This window comes from Castor canadensis, chromosome 2 (assembly GCF_047511655.1).
Source record: "Castor canadensis chromosome 2, mCasCan1.hap1v2, whole genome shotgun sequence".
NCBI lineage: Eukaryota > Metazoa > Chordata > Mammalia > Rodentia > Castoridae > Castor > Castor canadensis.
Genome location: NC_133387.1, coordinates 138,273,395 through 138,289,797, shown reverse-complemented (window position 1 = coordinate 138,289,797; position 16,403 = coordinate 138,273,395).

Below are 16,403 nucleotides of genomic sequence, written 5' to 3'. Positions count from 1 at the left end.
GTCTCCCCAAAAAAGAAAAGTCCAGGACCTGATGGATTCTCTGCTGAATTTTATCAGACCTTTAAAGAAGAACAGATACCAACCCTCCGTAAACTGTTCCATGAAACAGAAAGGGAAGAAAAACTGCCTAACACATTTTATGAAGCCAGTATTATACTTATCCCAAAACCAGGCAAAGACAACTCCAAAAAGGAGAACTATAGGCCAATCTCCTTAATGAACACTGATGCAAAAATCCTCAATAAAATAATGGCAAACCGAATTCTACAACACATCAATAAGATTATTCACCACGACCAAGTAGGCTTCATCCCAGGAATGCAGGGGTGGTTCAACATACGAAAATCAATAAACGTAATAAACCACATTAACAGAAGCAAAGACAAAAACCACTTGATCACCTCAATAGATGCAGAAAAAGCCTTTGATAAGATCCAACACCATTTCAACATAGTAAAAATGTTTATACTCCCAAAAGCAATCTACATGTTTAATGCAATTAAATCAATCAGTGCCTTTCTGTGCTTAGTTGTCATGGACTATTTTCTGGTCCATTGTTAACTCTTATCAAGTACTCAATCAATGCCATGAGTGTCTGTGTCCTTTTCATGGATTATTTCATTTGACCTTCATGATGACTCCATGAGTTAAGGACTATCTTATTTCATTTCATTGGTGCTGGGAATGAAATGTAGCATAATAAAAAGTGCTCTACCACTTAGCTATTATTTTTAATTTTCTTTTCCCAGGTTGAAAAGAAACAAACAAACAAAACTGAGGCGGAGAGAAGTTATATGCCTTGGGAAAAAAGTCATGCAACTGGTAAGTGTTTGTTATGATGGTTGTTATGATTTGGATCTTAAATGTCTCCCAAAGAGCACATGTTGAAGGGTTGGTCACCAGCCTATGGTGTTTTTGGGAGGGGGTGGAAATTGTTAGGAGGCAGGCCTAGTAGAAGAAAGTGAGGTCATGGAAGGGCATGTCCTTGAAGGAGATATTGGGATCTGGGTCCCTTCCTCTACTTCTTTTCTCTTCCCAGCCACTATAACATGAACAGTTTTGTTCCATCATGTACTGCCTGCCATTATGTTTGGGTTTGCCACAGGCCCAAAGTATTGGAACCAAATGACCACGGACTGAAACCTCTGAAACCATGAGCCAAAATAAATCTTTCTTCTTTTTGTTTATCTCAGATACTTTGTCATAGCGACAGAAAGCTCATTAATACGGTGGTAGATCTAAATTTCAGGCCCTGGCAGTCTTACTCTAGAACTTCGTCTCTTACTCTAATGAAAGATAACTTTGCTTTTCCTTCTCTTGACTCAGTTTGAGATCTTTTTCCCATGGGATGTGCTCTAAGTTGGATTCTCCTGTGGATAGGCTTTCATACAAGCTCAGACTGGGCTCATACCCAATGTTCATGGGTCCGTGGCTCAGGACAAAAGCCACACGAATCACAGGACAGAAGCAGGTTGCCCTGCTGTTCCATTCCCATGTGGCATTCATGAAGTGCTCCCAGCAGAGGACAGAGGCCAACTGTTCACTCACCACTGACCAAAAGGTGCTTTCAGTTTCTGATGTATTACTCTGAAAAAAATGTCTTGAGGGGAAATGGCTGGTGGGTCATCCCCATGAAGCTTGAGGGATGAGAGAGAAGAGAGAGAGAAGGAGGAGACTGAATATTTTCAGTTTTGTATCTTAACAGCTCTAAATGATTAAGAGTAATGGCAATACCATGTAAAAAAATGCTTTGTGTAGGGTTCACATTTACTCATATACTTAACTCCACTGTGACTTATTAGTTTATGGGAAAAATGAGAAAAAGAAATAAGAACCTGACTGTGAATCCGGTGTCAACAATTTGTAATCATAGCAACCGAAGAAGTGTAATTCATGAATTTTTTTTAAAGTGCATGCCAGTGTGTCCATCCAGAGGATGTCAGGAAATGGTTACTGAGTGAAGAACGCAGTCAGTCCTTGGTCAGTAAGGCAGAGCAGCTCCAAATAGGCCGCGTACGTACCCTGGCTAAGATGTGCATCAGGAGTTGGCAAAGAAGCTTTAATTCCTATTTGATAGAGTTTCCAACTCAGCTGTAAAAATTCACTCAAGGATAAAACAACATAAAAAGACTCTGACAAGAATTTCTTGATTTTTTTTTTTGTTTCAGTCAAATTTGGTTTGCATTAGTTCAGCCCAGCTTCATCGCAGGAAGACAGTGGAGTGTGTGGCTTCTAGTATGGTTCCACAGCTAACTCTGGAATGATGTGTAGCTGCCTTATGAGTTAGATTCTGAATAAAGTAGAGCAACCCGGGCCTCAGAACCACACCCTACCTCTTTCCCTTTAGGGTATAAGTCATCAATTTCTTATTTGTGTAGCCAGATCCCAGTAACGCATGGCTCTAGGACTCTGAAAGTCAAAGTAAGTCCAGTAGCCCTGAGACAATCACCCAGATGGTGGCTGTGGGCAACTCAGGAATCATCCAACTCCCAACAGATTCTGGCATCATCTTTAAGATTCATCTAATACATGAGTCATATGATGCTGTAATTCCCTCATCCCCTGTTTTGTGTCAAAAAAGGAGGTTCATCCCATGCTTATACCCTCAATCCTTCAGAGGAGCTCCCCTCAACTGAAGCAACTCATAGTTTGGACTGCAAAATGTTCTTCCTTAAAGAATCTGTCTGTAAATTACTATGTTTCCTTTAAGCAAGTCAAATACTCTTATATTTGAGGATGAATGGCTCTTTTGTCCTTGGAAGATTTCTCCAGTCTAAACACAGAGCTTGTGATCATTCTGCATCTAGTTATTCTCTGAACACTTCCAGGGGATCTTGTAAAGTATAGTTCCTCAAATAAGCACAATGCTCAGTACCTATTCTGTTCAGGGAAGGGAAGGGAAGCTCCCAGCTCTCTCATTCTGAAATCTACTTCTATCAACATTGCCTCATATTTACATATCTCTCAAAGCCTTATAGTATTTTGAACTCATGATGAATCTACTTCCCACCACAATTTTTGGATAGGCACTGTTTCTGATCATTAGTCACTAATTCTACTCTACTCACTAGCTAAAATGGGAGGAGTATGTTTTTCTGCCCTTTGAAATTAGCTATGGTCATTTGTAACATAAGAGATATATACATTTCATCTCTGCCCTGCTTCTTGACACAGCATGGAATTTTTGAAGTGATGAGTGTATGCTAAAGAGATGAGTGGTGGCTCCTGAATAGCCTCAGACGGGAACGGGCTTCTGCAGGGGAGGTGGGAAGGTGTTAATCATGTGATTATAGTGTTGTAACTTTAAGCCACATCTCCCCGTCCTCCCAGGAGAGGAAAGGGGCTGAGTGTTAAGCTTACCATCGATGGCCAATGACTTAATCATCCATGCCTTCATAGTAAAGTGTCCATAATAATCTAATCTAAGACATTCAGAGATCTTCTATGTTGGTGAATAAGAATGTACTCATGTGCTTTGAGGGTAAAGCATTCCAAATTCCACAGAGACAAAAGCTCTTGTGCTTAGGACCCTTCAGTGGGAGAAGTCTTGTGGGACTGAGCCTTTCACCTATGAGATTTTCACTAACTCCAGGCAACTAGTATCAGATTGAGTTAAAACTGCAGGACATCTGGTTGACGTTCACTGAAAATCAGAGAATCGGTTAGTATGAGGAAAATGCCCACATATTGGGTATTAGAAGTGTTGTGAGAACAGGGAAAAACAATTTGTTTTTCCTGAATAGTCATGTTACCAGCTTTGGTCAATGAAAAATGAGCACAAGCATCAGATGTCAATTGAGGGTTGAGGCACTGAAGTGCCCATTCTCTTCTTCCCAGCCCACTCATTCCCCATCACAGCCAATGTCAGTGCATGTGTTGACCCGGAAGTGTCACAGGTTCAATCAAGCTGGGGATGCTGGGCCAACACATTGGAACAGCAGGCTTGGCACATCGCCTGAACACACAACACACTGCTTAGCTGAAAAATAAGCAATTTGTTGCATTGTGTACAAAATTTGGGGGTTATTTTTTTGGCATAAATTAAACTTTTTCTAACACAGTGTATAAGTTTTTTCATTAAGTAGAATCAGATTTCCTAGCCACACTTCCTCCCACACCAACTTTTCGTATTTCAGCAAATGGTTCTGAGGTTGATTCAGGGACTTATATTTGTTTTTCTAATGAAAATTAGTTTAATCATTTTAGTTCACTCTTCCTACTTCCTTCCTTACATTTGCAATTTTGATAAGAATATAAAAATTAGAGAGAAGAAATTTCTGATAACAAGCTTTTCCTAGCTCTCTACTCTATTCTCACAGTAATCCAATCCCCACCCCCCGCAAAATTTTCTAAGCTTTCTTAACTCAGGATAGAAGTGGTTTAAAAAAAAAAAGTTACCAGGTACTATGGTTTGAATGTTTCTCCCAAAGTTCATGTGGTAGAAACTTAATCCCTGATGCAATAGTTTTGGGAGGTGAGATCTTTATGAGGTAATTAGGTCATGAATGTTCTGCCTTCATGAATGGACTAACAGCTTTAGCACAGGAGTGGGTTAGTTATCTCAGGGTTTCTGATAAAAGGATGGGCTTGATCTGGCTCCCCTTCTTCTACCTTTTTTCAGTCCCCTATCTTACTATACCGAGCCTTTTGTCATGGGATGATGCAGCAGACAGGTTCTAACCAGATGTAAACCTCTGGACCTTAGACTTCCCAGCCTTCAAAACTGTGAGAAAGAAATCTCTTTATAAATTACCCCAAATCTTAGGTATTTTGTTATAACAGCACAAATTGGACTAATATGTCAAGAAACCAATAACACTGGAAATCTTTTTTTATTAACCAGAATAACTCTCAGTTCTTATAATGAAAACAAGACAAAACCATAGGAAAATATGCAATCGTCTTATTTCATTCAAATACAAAATCATTCCGTTTTGAGCACTTTTAGTATAGCCAAATGATGTATAAGACTTTGTTACTACACTCCCATAGTCTAAAGTTAGACTTGCAAAGAGTGTGGGCTGAGATCAGTTGCTTACACTAAGACACAGTTCCAACAATATCACTGATACCTCTGCTTGTGCACCCAGAGGCCAGTCTGCCAATCCTTTCACACTAACCAAAACCTGGATTTGTTCAAATATCAGGAGTCCACTTCAGAACTTACTGGCTCCTTCCTTCTGGGCTAATTATAAGAATTAATTATATTTTTCTTGGTCATTCATTGGTTTGGAGATACATATTTAACATAATTTTGGCCACTGAGATGAAGGCGAACTCTACAGAGAAGTTTGTGAGAAAGGTATTTGTTTTCTGGCTGTGCTGAGGTTTGAACTCAGGGTCTTGCACTTGGCAGGCAGGCATTCTACCACTTGAGTCATACCCCCAGTCCTTTTCTCTTTTGTTATTTTTCTGAATAGGGTCTTGTCTTTATGCCCAGGATGGCCTGGACTGTGGTTCTATTTATGCTGCTTGGGTAGCTGGGATGACAGGTGCACACCACCACGCTTAGGTTTTATTAGTTGAGATGGTCTTGGGAACTTTTTGCCTAGGGTGGCCTCAAATCCCAATCTTCCCAATCTCTGCCTTTCAAGTAGCTACTGTGCCTGGCAAAAGTTTTTCTCACTCTTAAAAAGAGACATAGGAAAGGAGTGGCCTCTTTTCCAGTCTTAGATACAGAAGTGTAAAAAGATGATGCTAACTGCCCGAGTCATCTGATCATTAGAGGATAAGCATGGACAACAATAGACATAGTTAGCTTCATAGACCAGAAAAGATGGGAAGAGCTAGGTTCAAACTGAGGTGCTGAGTTAACCATCCAGGAATTGTTTTACCACTCTACTTCTCATACAAGATAATGAATCTCTTACTGAGTTGGGTGGAGCTTTCGCTTCTTGATGCCAAAAACATCCTGATTGATATAATCATTGAGGACCATCATGCTATTTTATTTCATATATACATATATATATATTGACAGTTCTAGAGTTTGAACTTAGGGCTTCACACTTGCTAGGCATGTGCTCTACCATGTGAACCACTCTGCCAGCCCTTTACTTTTGTGTTGGGTATTTTTGAGATAGGGTCTCATGAGCTATTTGCCTGAGCTGGCTTTAAACTATAATCCTCCTGATCTCTGTCTCCTGGGTAGCTAGGATTCCAGGAGTGAGCCACCAGTGCCTGGTTGCCATTTGCTATTTTGTAAAAGTAGAGCCATAGTTGTAGTGCTATAGCAGTAATGATAATACTGTCTTACACGTAGAGAACCTACGCTGTGCCAATCACTATGATATATTTAGATAGATGTTTTTTCCCTTTACTTTTCCAAATTCAAGTCCATCCTATGTGGGCTATCATATCATTCTGCTGTCTCAAGTGCTTTTTCTACTTTGATACTGACATTCACAGAGACCAGGAAGTCAAGTTGGTTCATAGTCACCATGGTATAACACAGGTCTGGTCTCAGTCCATCCACAGAGAAGATTCTCTGTGCTAATGAAGGAAGATGGGGAACAATAGCAACCTGTGTCCTCCAAGGACACCTCACAGGCCTCAGCTGCTCCCTGGACTACCACTGGGGAGAGCCTCAAAGTAGGGTAGGGGCACCCAGGGACCCAATCAGTGAATACGTAGTACTCAGATGGTTGTTTATAGTGTTAGTAGACATGAGTGTGGCTAGAAAGATGGCTAAGACACAACTATGAATTTACTAAAAGAGGCATATTTATTAAAGCATGGACTCAGAAGTTAGACACAATCTCAGACTGCAGTATTGACTCTATGACATCCTAGCTTTGTGACCTTAGGAAGTCAATGTAATACTGCTAATTCTCAGTTCCCTCATCTATACCATGAATGTACCCAGAACCCAGTAAAGGCTCAATAATTTGTAATACTCTTATTCAATATCTTATCTACAAAGAAAATGTACTAATATGCTTCATTGGCCATGAGTCTGTCTAAACATAAAAAAGAAGTAAAGTGTGGAGATCAGGCTGTTCTCTGCTCTAAGTTATTCCATATTTTGTAGAACAGTACCTTTAGGTTGTGCCTTGCCCTGAGTGACTTCATTTTCTAAAATAGCTGTTGCTCCATTTTGAGTGCAAATGTTGAACCAGAATGACTCTGTATCTTGCTTGTACAAGTAAACAACCACCATCTGTCTAGCACAAACCACAAGGCACAGACTGGTAAATAAATTATTTATGCAAATAAAATGTTATCACTTACAGTTTATCAAATTCAATCAGGAATACATGGACACATTTGTGTATTTAAACCATATCAGAAAAACTAGGCCCATGAGTTTATTGAACACACTATATCAACAAATGCATGTAACCCCCTCACCTGGGACTATAAAAGGAGTACCCCAAGACTGAGATATGGCAGGTAGACTGACCTGGTCACTTGTCATGAGTCACTTCCAAGAAAACTGCCACAGTGAAGGACTCTGCCTCTGTCCCCAGGCTCTAGGTCAAGCATGATTTCTTCTGCTTATGACATACAACTCACATCTGACACTTGAACTGCCTACCACCTAAGCAGCATTTGGCAACTCTGAGCTTTGAACATCTCTGCACGTGTAGGTCCTAAAACTTCTTATCTGGTCCCCTAAAGAGATTTCCTTGCACCTGTACCAGTTCTCTGCTTGTGCCTTCAGTATAATCCCTCTGAACTGTGCAGTCTCTTTAACCTTTTCTTAGCCATCTGTAACCTATATCATTGTGTGAAGTGTAATATATGATCTGAGAGTTAATATTAGCAATTAAGGTTGGAATAAAAGAATCTGTAATTGTCAATGGTCATGAATATCAAATGAAATCAGTGGTAGTTGGTGAATTAAAGCCAATGAAATAGATGTAACTTGTGAATTTACTGTTATTCAATAAGTTCTGAAAGACACAAATGTGTCTGTTTCTGACATAGCTCACTTACAACATAAAGACTAAACTCCGAAGACTACAGTTAGCTATGCTTGAAAATAGGCAGTTCCTGGATATGAAATTCATTATTTAAGCCAATTTGAATTGTACTTCTGTCACTTACATCATGGCCCTGACTAATACAGCATTATTTAGGAACAAGTTCAAGTCATTCCTCTATAATCTCTTTCCCAATACTGCAAGTCCAAACACAAGCCAACTCAGTCTTTTACTCTTCTACATTTCTATATCATTATTTACTCCCATTCTGCCCAGCTTTGTAATATAACCTTTTTATGTACATATCTTGTTTTCCCAATGTTTTTAAGCTTCCAAGAGGTAAAAGTAATAGATTCCACTGATTTTTTTTGACACAAAACCAAATACAGTTCTGAGCACATAGTAGGTCTGTCATCAACACAATTATCAAGGTGTTTTCCATTGTAAGTAGAGTCAACTTCATTACTGCTTTAGATATGTCTGAGCATGTCTAGTGGCCTGGCAGGTGAGTCTTCCTGGAAAGAACCGTTTTGAAAGAAGCAGAATCAGGAACATAAGCTCCATAAAACTAAAGTGTCTCCATCAACATAGAGGCAAAAGAACTCTAGACACAAAAATATCTGGAAGATGATAAGAACATCAGGCAGCACAGTAAAGGAGTGGGGAGGGTCACATTAGGACTGTGTGGCTTCTTCCCCCTTGGAATGACAAGGGGAAAGAGTCACATTCAAGGCCAGCTCCAATATTGCTGAAGGTAGAAAAACCAACTTCCGTAGACATCAGTAGCAATGTTCACCACACCAAGCATGGAGGTCCTGGTGGTCCTGTGAACTCTTCTAGACCTGTGTTGGGGGGACACTGGAAGGAAGGCAGGCCCTGGTGCTTAGTCAATGACAAACAGCAGAATCTTGTCACTTAGTGGGAGACATTCAAGACATTCTTTGAGGTTCCCTAGAAGTGCTGAGGGTACTTCTCTGGAGTCTGAGCACTTTCTAGAGTACCAGCACCCTGTGACACCCTACAGTGGCATTCTCTAGGGAAACATGAATTATACTGGTAAGTTAAATCATGGCAAAGTTCTTTTTTTTTTTTTTTTTTTTTCCTGGCTAATTTACCCTTTTTTTTTTTTTTTCATTTTTCTTTTATTATTCATATGTGCATACAAGGCTTGGTTCATTTCTCCCCCCTGCCCCCACCCCCTCCCTTACCACCCACTCCGCCCCCTCCCGCTCCCCCCCTCAATACCCAGCAGAAACTATTTTGCCCTTATCTCTAATTTTGTTGTAGAGAGAGTATAAGCAATAATAGGAAGGAACAAGGGGTTTTGCTGGTTGAGATAAGGATAGCTATACAGGGCATTGACTCACATTGATTTCCTGTGTGTGGGTGTTACCTTCTAGGTTAATTCTTTTTGATCTAACCTTTTCTCTAGTTCCTGGTCCCCTTTTCCTATTGGCCTCAGTTGCTTTAAGGTATCTGCTTTAGTTTCTCTGCGTTAAGGGCAACAAATGCTAGCTAGTTTTTCAGGTGTCTTACCTATCCTCACCCCTCCCTTGTGTGCTCTCGCTTTTATCATGTGCTCATAGTCCAATCCCCTTGTTGTGTTTGCCCTTGATCTAATGTCCACATATGAGGGAGAACATACGATTTTTGGTCTTTTGAGCCAGGCTAACCTCACTCAGAATGATGTTCTCCAATTCCATCCATTTACCAGCGAATGATAACATTTCGTTCTTCTTCATGGCTGCATAAAATTCCATTGTGTATAGATACCACATTTTCTTAATCCATTCGTCAGTGCTGGGACATCTTGGCTGTTTCCATAACTTGGCTATTGTGAATAGTGCCGCAATAAACATGGATGTGCAGGTGCCTCTGGAGTAACAGTCTTTTGGGTATATCCCCAAGAGTGGTATTGCTGGATCAAATGGTAGATCGATGTCCATCTTTTTAAGTAGCCTCCAAATTTTTTTCCAGAGTGGTTGTACTAGTCTACATTCCCACCAACAGTGTAAAAGGGTTCCTTTTTCCCCGCATCCTCGCCAACACCTGTTGTTGGTGGTGTTGCTGATGATGGCTATTCTAACAGGGGTGAGGTGGAATCTTAGTGTGGTTTTAATTTGCATTTCCTTTATTGCTAGAGATGGTGAGCATTTTTTCATGTGTTTTCTGGCCATTTGAATTTCTTCTTTTGAGAAAGTTCTGTTTAGTTCACATGCCCATTTCTTTATTGGTTCATTAGTTTTGGGAGAATTTAGTTTTTTAAGTTCCCTGTATATTCTGGTTATCAGTCCTTTGTCTGATGTATAATTGGCAAATATTTTCTCCCACTCTGTGGGTGTTCTCTTCAGTTTAGAGACCATTTCTTTTGATGAACAGAAGCTTTTTAGTTTTATGAGGTCCCATTTATCTATGCTATCTCTTAGTTGCTGTGCTGCTGGGGTTTCATTGAGAAAGTTTTTACCTATACCTACTAACTCCAGAGTATTTCCTACTCTTTCTTGTATCAACTTAAGAGTTTGGGGTCTGATATTAAGATCCTTGATCCATTTTGAGTTAATCTTGGTATAGGGTGATATACATGGATCTAGTTTCAGTTTTTTGCAGACTGCTAACCAGTTTTCCCAGCAGTTTTTGTTGAAGAGGCTGCTATTTCTCCATCGTATATTTTTAGCTCCTTTGTCAAAGATAAGTTGCTCATAGTTGTGTGGCTTCATATCTGGATCCTCTATTCTGTTCCACTGGTCTTCATGTCTGTTTTTGTGCCAGTACCATGCTGTTTTTATTGTTATTGCTTTGTAATATAGTTTGAAGTCAGGTATTGTGATACCTCCTGCATTGTTCTTTTGACTGAGTATTGCCTTGGCTATTCGTGGCCTCTTGTGTTTCCATATAAATTTCACAGTAGATTTTTCAATCTCTTTAATGAATGTCATTGGAATTTTGATGGGAATTGCATTAAACATGTAGATTACTTTGGGGAGTATCGACATTTTTACTATGTTGATTCTACCAATCCATGAGCATGGGAGATCTCTCCACTTTCTATAGTCTTCCTCAATCTCTTTCTTCAGAAGTGTATAGTTTTCCTTGTAGAGGTCTTTCACATCTTTTGTTAGGTTTACACCTAGGTATTTGATTTTTTTTGAGGCTATTGTAAATGGAATTGTTTTCATACATTCTTTTTCCGTTTGCTCATTGTTAGTGTATAGAAATGCTAATGATTTTTCTATGTTGATTTTATATCCTGCTACTTCATGGCAAAGTTCTTAATGGCTACCTCCAGGCTGCCATTTGGCTGTGCAGCAGTTAAGCAGAGCTGTTTTCCTCCCAGCTCTGTAGCGCTCTTACTGCTGTGGCATATTCTGCTCTCTGACCAGCTTTCCCCCTAACTGCTTTTCCTCCCAGCAGCCCCTTGGTCAGCAGGACCTCCATGGGACTAGAACTGAACATCCTGTCTGGTTTTACCCTGCCTTCCAATTTTGGGCTCCAATTCTGTTTAGTTTTTAGAATTTAAACTCCTATTTGGGTTTGTGACTTTGTAATTGCTTTTCTCACAATTTAAAAAAATCAGACTCATAAATAATCTTGTTTCTTATTTCTCTCTCCTCTTCTATGTGAATGGGTTTAACTATCAAGGTTTCAACTTATTTGAGATAAAATGCAACTTATTTGAGATAAATGGCCAACAGATATTTATCAACAGGAGGTAAACCAGAAGTTTGTGATGGCTTCAAAGTATAAAAATAAGTTTGCTTAATCCATCATTTCTCATTCAATAGTTTGTGAAATAGTGAACTAAGTATAGAAAGGAATCTTTTAGAGGATGTTATTGACTTGCAGAAGCAATATTAACATTTTAGAATTACAAGGATATTGATAATTAAATCTGGGTTCCAAGTTTGGAAAGTGTCTGCCCATCCTCTGTCTACCTCCTGACTTACTATTCCGTTCTTGCGCTCACAGTTCAACTCACTGCTTCCATTGTACGGGCAGGTGACTGTCAGTTTACTTGGACTGTAGATATACCCAAGGGGCAGCTCTTAGTGCAATGTAGTAACAAATGACTTTCTGTAGCCCATTAGAACTGCCTGGCTCTAGGATGCTCCTCAGTTTCTAAGTGCCTAAGTTGAGGTCAGCACTCAGTGGCCAACCTGAGAGTCAAGAAGGAAGCAATTACTATTTCCTTCCTGGTTTCCTTTCCAGGCAGGCAGAGATGCAAGAGGACTATGTCATTGGAAATTGTGGGTAAACAGGTTGCAAATCACTGTTTACAATTTTCCTTTTACATTTCATCAACAAGGCCACCTGTGAAAACAAAATGTTCTCACTGTCATCATCCAAGAACAGAAAATGAAGGCATGTGGGCATTTGGGACCATGTTTCCTGCCCTCTTGTCCATTCTTAGCCTTGGTGGACTCAGTAAACAAACTTCCCTTCTAGTTGGTCATGAAATTCCAACTTAGAAACAGTGATGTTTGTTTTCTAAGAAACAACTTTCCCGTGCAGATGTTGAGTCTTCAGCATTGTATTCTGGGAAATATGGGGTAAGAAAAAGGAAAATGAACACATAGTACATGATAAATGTATAGAGAAAAATTAATCCCCGGTAGATTGAGTGCTCTCTAACCTAAACTGGTACTAAAAAAGTGGGGTACTATTTAATTTTAATTTCAACTCCCTTTTCTTCTTAACTACACCCATAGACATAGTTTTTACATAACCAATTAATATTTATTTATGCTCAGTTTCCAGGTGTCTGTGCTTTATCTGTTGATTAATTTTAAAAGATAGAAGTCAAAACACAGTATTTGTATTTGTCTGAGTACATGGCAATCACTGAACCAAGTAGCATGCTAGGACTACATTTCCTTCTGAAAAGATCTTCTAGGGTATGTAGAGGAAACATTTTTAGCATCAAGGACAATGGATTCTCTTTTCTTATTTATGACCAATTGCTTAAAATCATCATACCTCTTTATGATTTCCTTCATGTTTGAATGGAGAGTTACTTGTCTCCATTTTGGAGTTTTCCTGTAATTTCTGATGACAGCAAGGTTACTGTGCCTGGTTACCAAGTTGTTTCAGTCCAGGAGACAGGAAGTTACATGATGCAGATGTGTTACTCTCATGTAAGTAGCAAGGTCAATAGAAGCCTAGGATTCACTGCCGGCCAGTTCCCTGAGACTCAAGAAAGCTGAATGGAAGAGATATTAACTGTGCATGCTTTACTTGTCCCCAAACTGAAGGACCCAAAAAGCATTGTAACCTGAGTTCTTCACTCTGGGGTAACTGGAATCACAGGGAACAAGCAATGAAACATCCTGTTTTGTGGGGCAGGGGACGGAACAGAAAGAGCCTGGGCTGTCCAGCTAGTCCTCTTAGCTCAGAATGCTGCATTCCTAGAAGATTCTTCAGTTATTTTTAAGAACAAGAGGAAAAGGAGGAAGTCAGGCTCAATGGCACAGACCTGTGGTCCCAGCTACTTGGGAATCTGAAGCAGGAGGATCACTTGAATACAGGAGTTCAAGACCAGCCTGGGCAGCACAGAGAGACATTCTCTAAATTAAAAAATTTAAAAAGAAGGAAAGGGGGAGAAATGGGTGTCCGAGGTTACCCAGAGAACTGTCTTTTCCTTTTTGGTTCTGTGATTTCCTCGGGCTTTTTCCTCCCCTCGGTCACAGCACCTAATCCAAGCACACAACCTCCTGTCTCTTTACTGGCATCTGAACTCTCCCTTCACAGTGCTCTTGGGTTAGGCCCTCTGTTTTCTGAACTCATGTTTCTTTTTCCTTTCATTTCTTTCTGTTTTTTCTATATACATCCTTAAATAACTTCAAGCAAGGATTCCCTTGCTCAGCTGGAGGTCTCTTTCTTTTGGCTTGTACTTCCTGTTTGAGAACAACTTAATAATTTGCCTATATTAAAGATTCAAAACCCTCAGTCTCACACTGAGCCTCAAAACAATATCAGAGGTAGAATTATAAGTACATTTCTATAAATGTATTTCCTCAATTTGGGGATGGGGGCAGACAAATGCTTTAACATTTAAGCCATGCTCCTAGCCCTTTTGTTTTATATTGTTTTTTGAGATAGGGTCTTGATAACTTTGTGTGGGCTGGCCACAAACTTATGATCCTCCTGCTTCCATCTCCCAAGTAGCTGGGATTACAGGTGTGTATCATGCCTGGCCTATTTCCTCAAATTTTTGTCAAAAATATAAAGGACAATTTAAAAAATCCTTGCAATTCTATTCTCCACTTCATCTAACAACCCCCTTTCAGTCTGCAATGCCTACTGGGGATGGCCCCTGTCCTTAGAACTATCCCTTTGACTTGGAATGCACAGGTGCTTTCCAACAGGTATTAATTTCAAGGCCTTAGGAATTAAGCATTTTGATTGGAACGAGAGTGAACAGAGAACAGGACTAGGAGCCAGTGAAACCCAGAAGGATAGCAGGAGCACTGGGAGGTGAGAAGAGAGTAAAAAGAAATGAGGGGAAGAAGATTTTTCAGAAAAAATATTTTCTTTCCCTCTCCTTTGTCCTCCTACTCTTTAGTATTTAATCGCTATACTGGCTACCTATGTGATTTTAAGTAACACATTTATATCACTATTCAGAATTAAATCAAGATTCGGCAAGGAGAGCAAAAGTTTCATGGCCTATCTGTGAACCACTTTTTGTGCTGATTTTCACAAAGGAAGAGTGGAAGTGAGAAGAGAAGGGTGCCTGGGAGCAGGAGGAGGGGAATTGACAACTTTAGAAGTTTCTGTCCTTTCTCTGCAGTCCATAGAGCTAGGGGTCATGAGCAGACAGGCATCAGATCCTACATGACAGATACCACAGACTTCTACTTCACCTACAGGAAACCTAAAATTCTTCAATGCAGTCAGGACCAGAGGAAACTGCTGACCTTCTAGCACTTTCAGGGTTCCACTTTTGGGATCACCAGGAAATCACAGCATGGGGGAGGGTGCTGGTACTTCACCCAGGATTCTCACAGGGCTGGAAAGTGTGCAGTGTTCAGAGGCTTTGGGGCAGCAAATACCTGTGAGAGGCACTCCTGGAGACATCCAGAAACACCTGGGGAAGGTTAAGATCCCACTTCATGCACATGGGCCCACACTCTCAAAAATATCTACAACAAAGGCCAGGCATGGTGGCTCACCACTATAATCCTAGCTACTCAGGTGGCAGAGATTGGAAGGATCACAGTTGAGGCCAGTCCAGGCAAAAAGTTAGTGTGACTCCATCTAAAAAAATAGCTGGGTGTGGTGGTGCATACCTATCATCCCAAGTAGGAGGATAATAACTGTTAGCTCATCTCTGCACCTCAAGGTGAGGGTGACCTGTGGGTCTATGAGATCCAAACTGATAAGGCAGAAAAGAAAAAAAAAAAACCTTTATGTGGTTGATCATTTTTAAATGGACCTCCTAGTGACAATTAGTATACTGCCCAAAGACCCTGTTCAGTCACTCTTTGGAAACTAAATTAAACTGTCCAATGATCATAGTTTAGCTACCAACTACTCATTTTTCAAATTGATAGAAACGATTGAGAAAGAGAGAGAGAGAGAGAATTATACTATTTCCTCTCCTTTCTATCCTTATCCTTTACCCCTCTCATTTAATAAATAAATAAATAGAAATTTGCCCAATATTTTCATTAGGAAGGCCATGATGTCTCTATTCCAGTTTATGTTTTCTATGCATAAGAGTGAGTATATGTTTAGGACTAATATGGAGAGGTAGAATCCAAATGGTGACATAAAATGTAGCACCTGTGATGATGATAGAAATCGTGCAGTCCAATATTTTCTACATTTGTGTGCTCATCACTTTTTTATCCTCCTACTCACCTCTCGCAAAATGATAAGACAAAAAAGATACAAGAATGAATGTAGAATTTTAAAACCTATTGAAATCACCATAAGAAGGGGACTAAAGTAGAAAGGAGAAAAATAGAGGACATGAACCAATTCAAGTTATAACACATATATACATAGAAATGTCACAATGAAACTTCCTATAGAACTATCTTAAACAAACAAAAATGTCCTTCTTTCAAAAATGGAGAACAAGAAAGGGGTTGGTACCACTGGGAGGGGAGAGGATGTAAGGAAAGGATGAAGGAGGGTGAATGTAGTGGAAATGTTATGTACCTATGTATGAAAATGGAAAAATGAGACCTGCTGAAACTCTTCCAGGAATAGGGTGATAAAGAAGAATGATGGATGGGGTGATTTCAACTATGATATATTGTAATAACTTTTGTAAATTTCACAATGTATCCCCAATGCAATTATAATAAAAAAAGAAAAAAATTGTTGTGTATAAGACAAAAAAAAAAAAAGGACTAGAGGTGTGACTCAGTGGTAGACTGCTTGCTTTGTAAGCATGAAGCCCTGAGTTCAAACCCAAATCCCACCAAAGGGGAAAAAAAATCTTTGAGGATATGAGAACTGAAAAAATTCAGT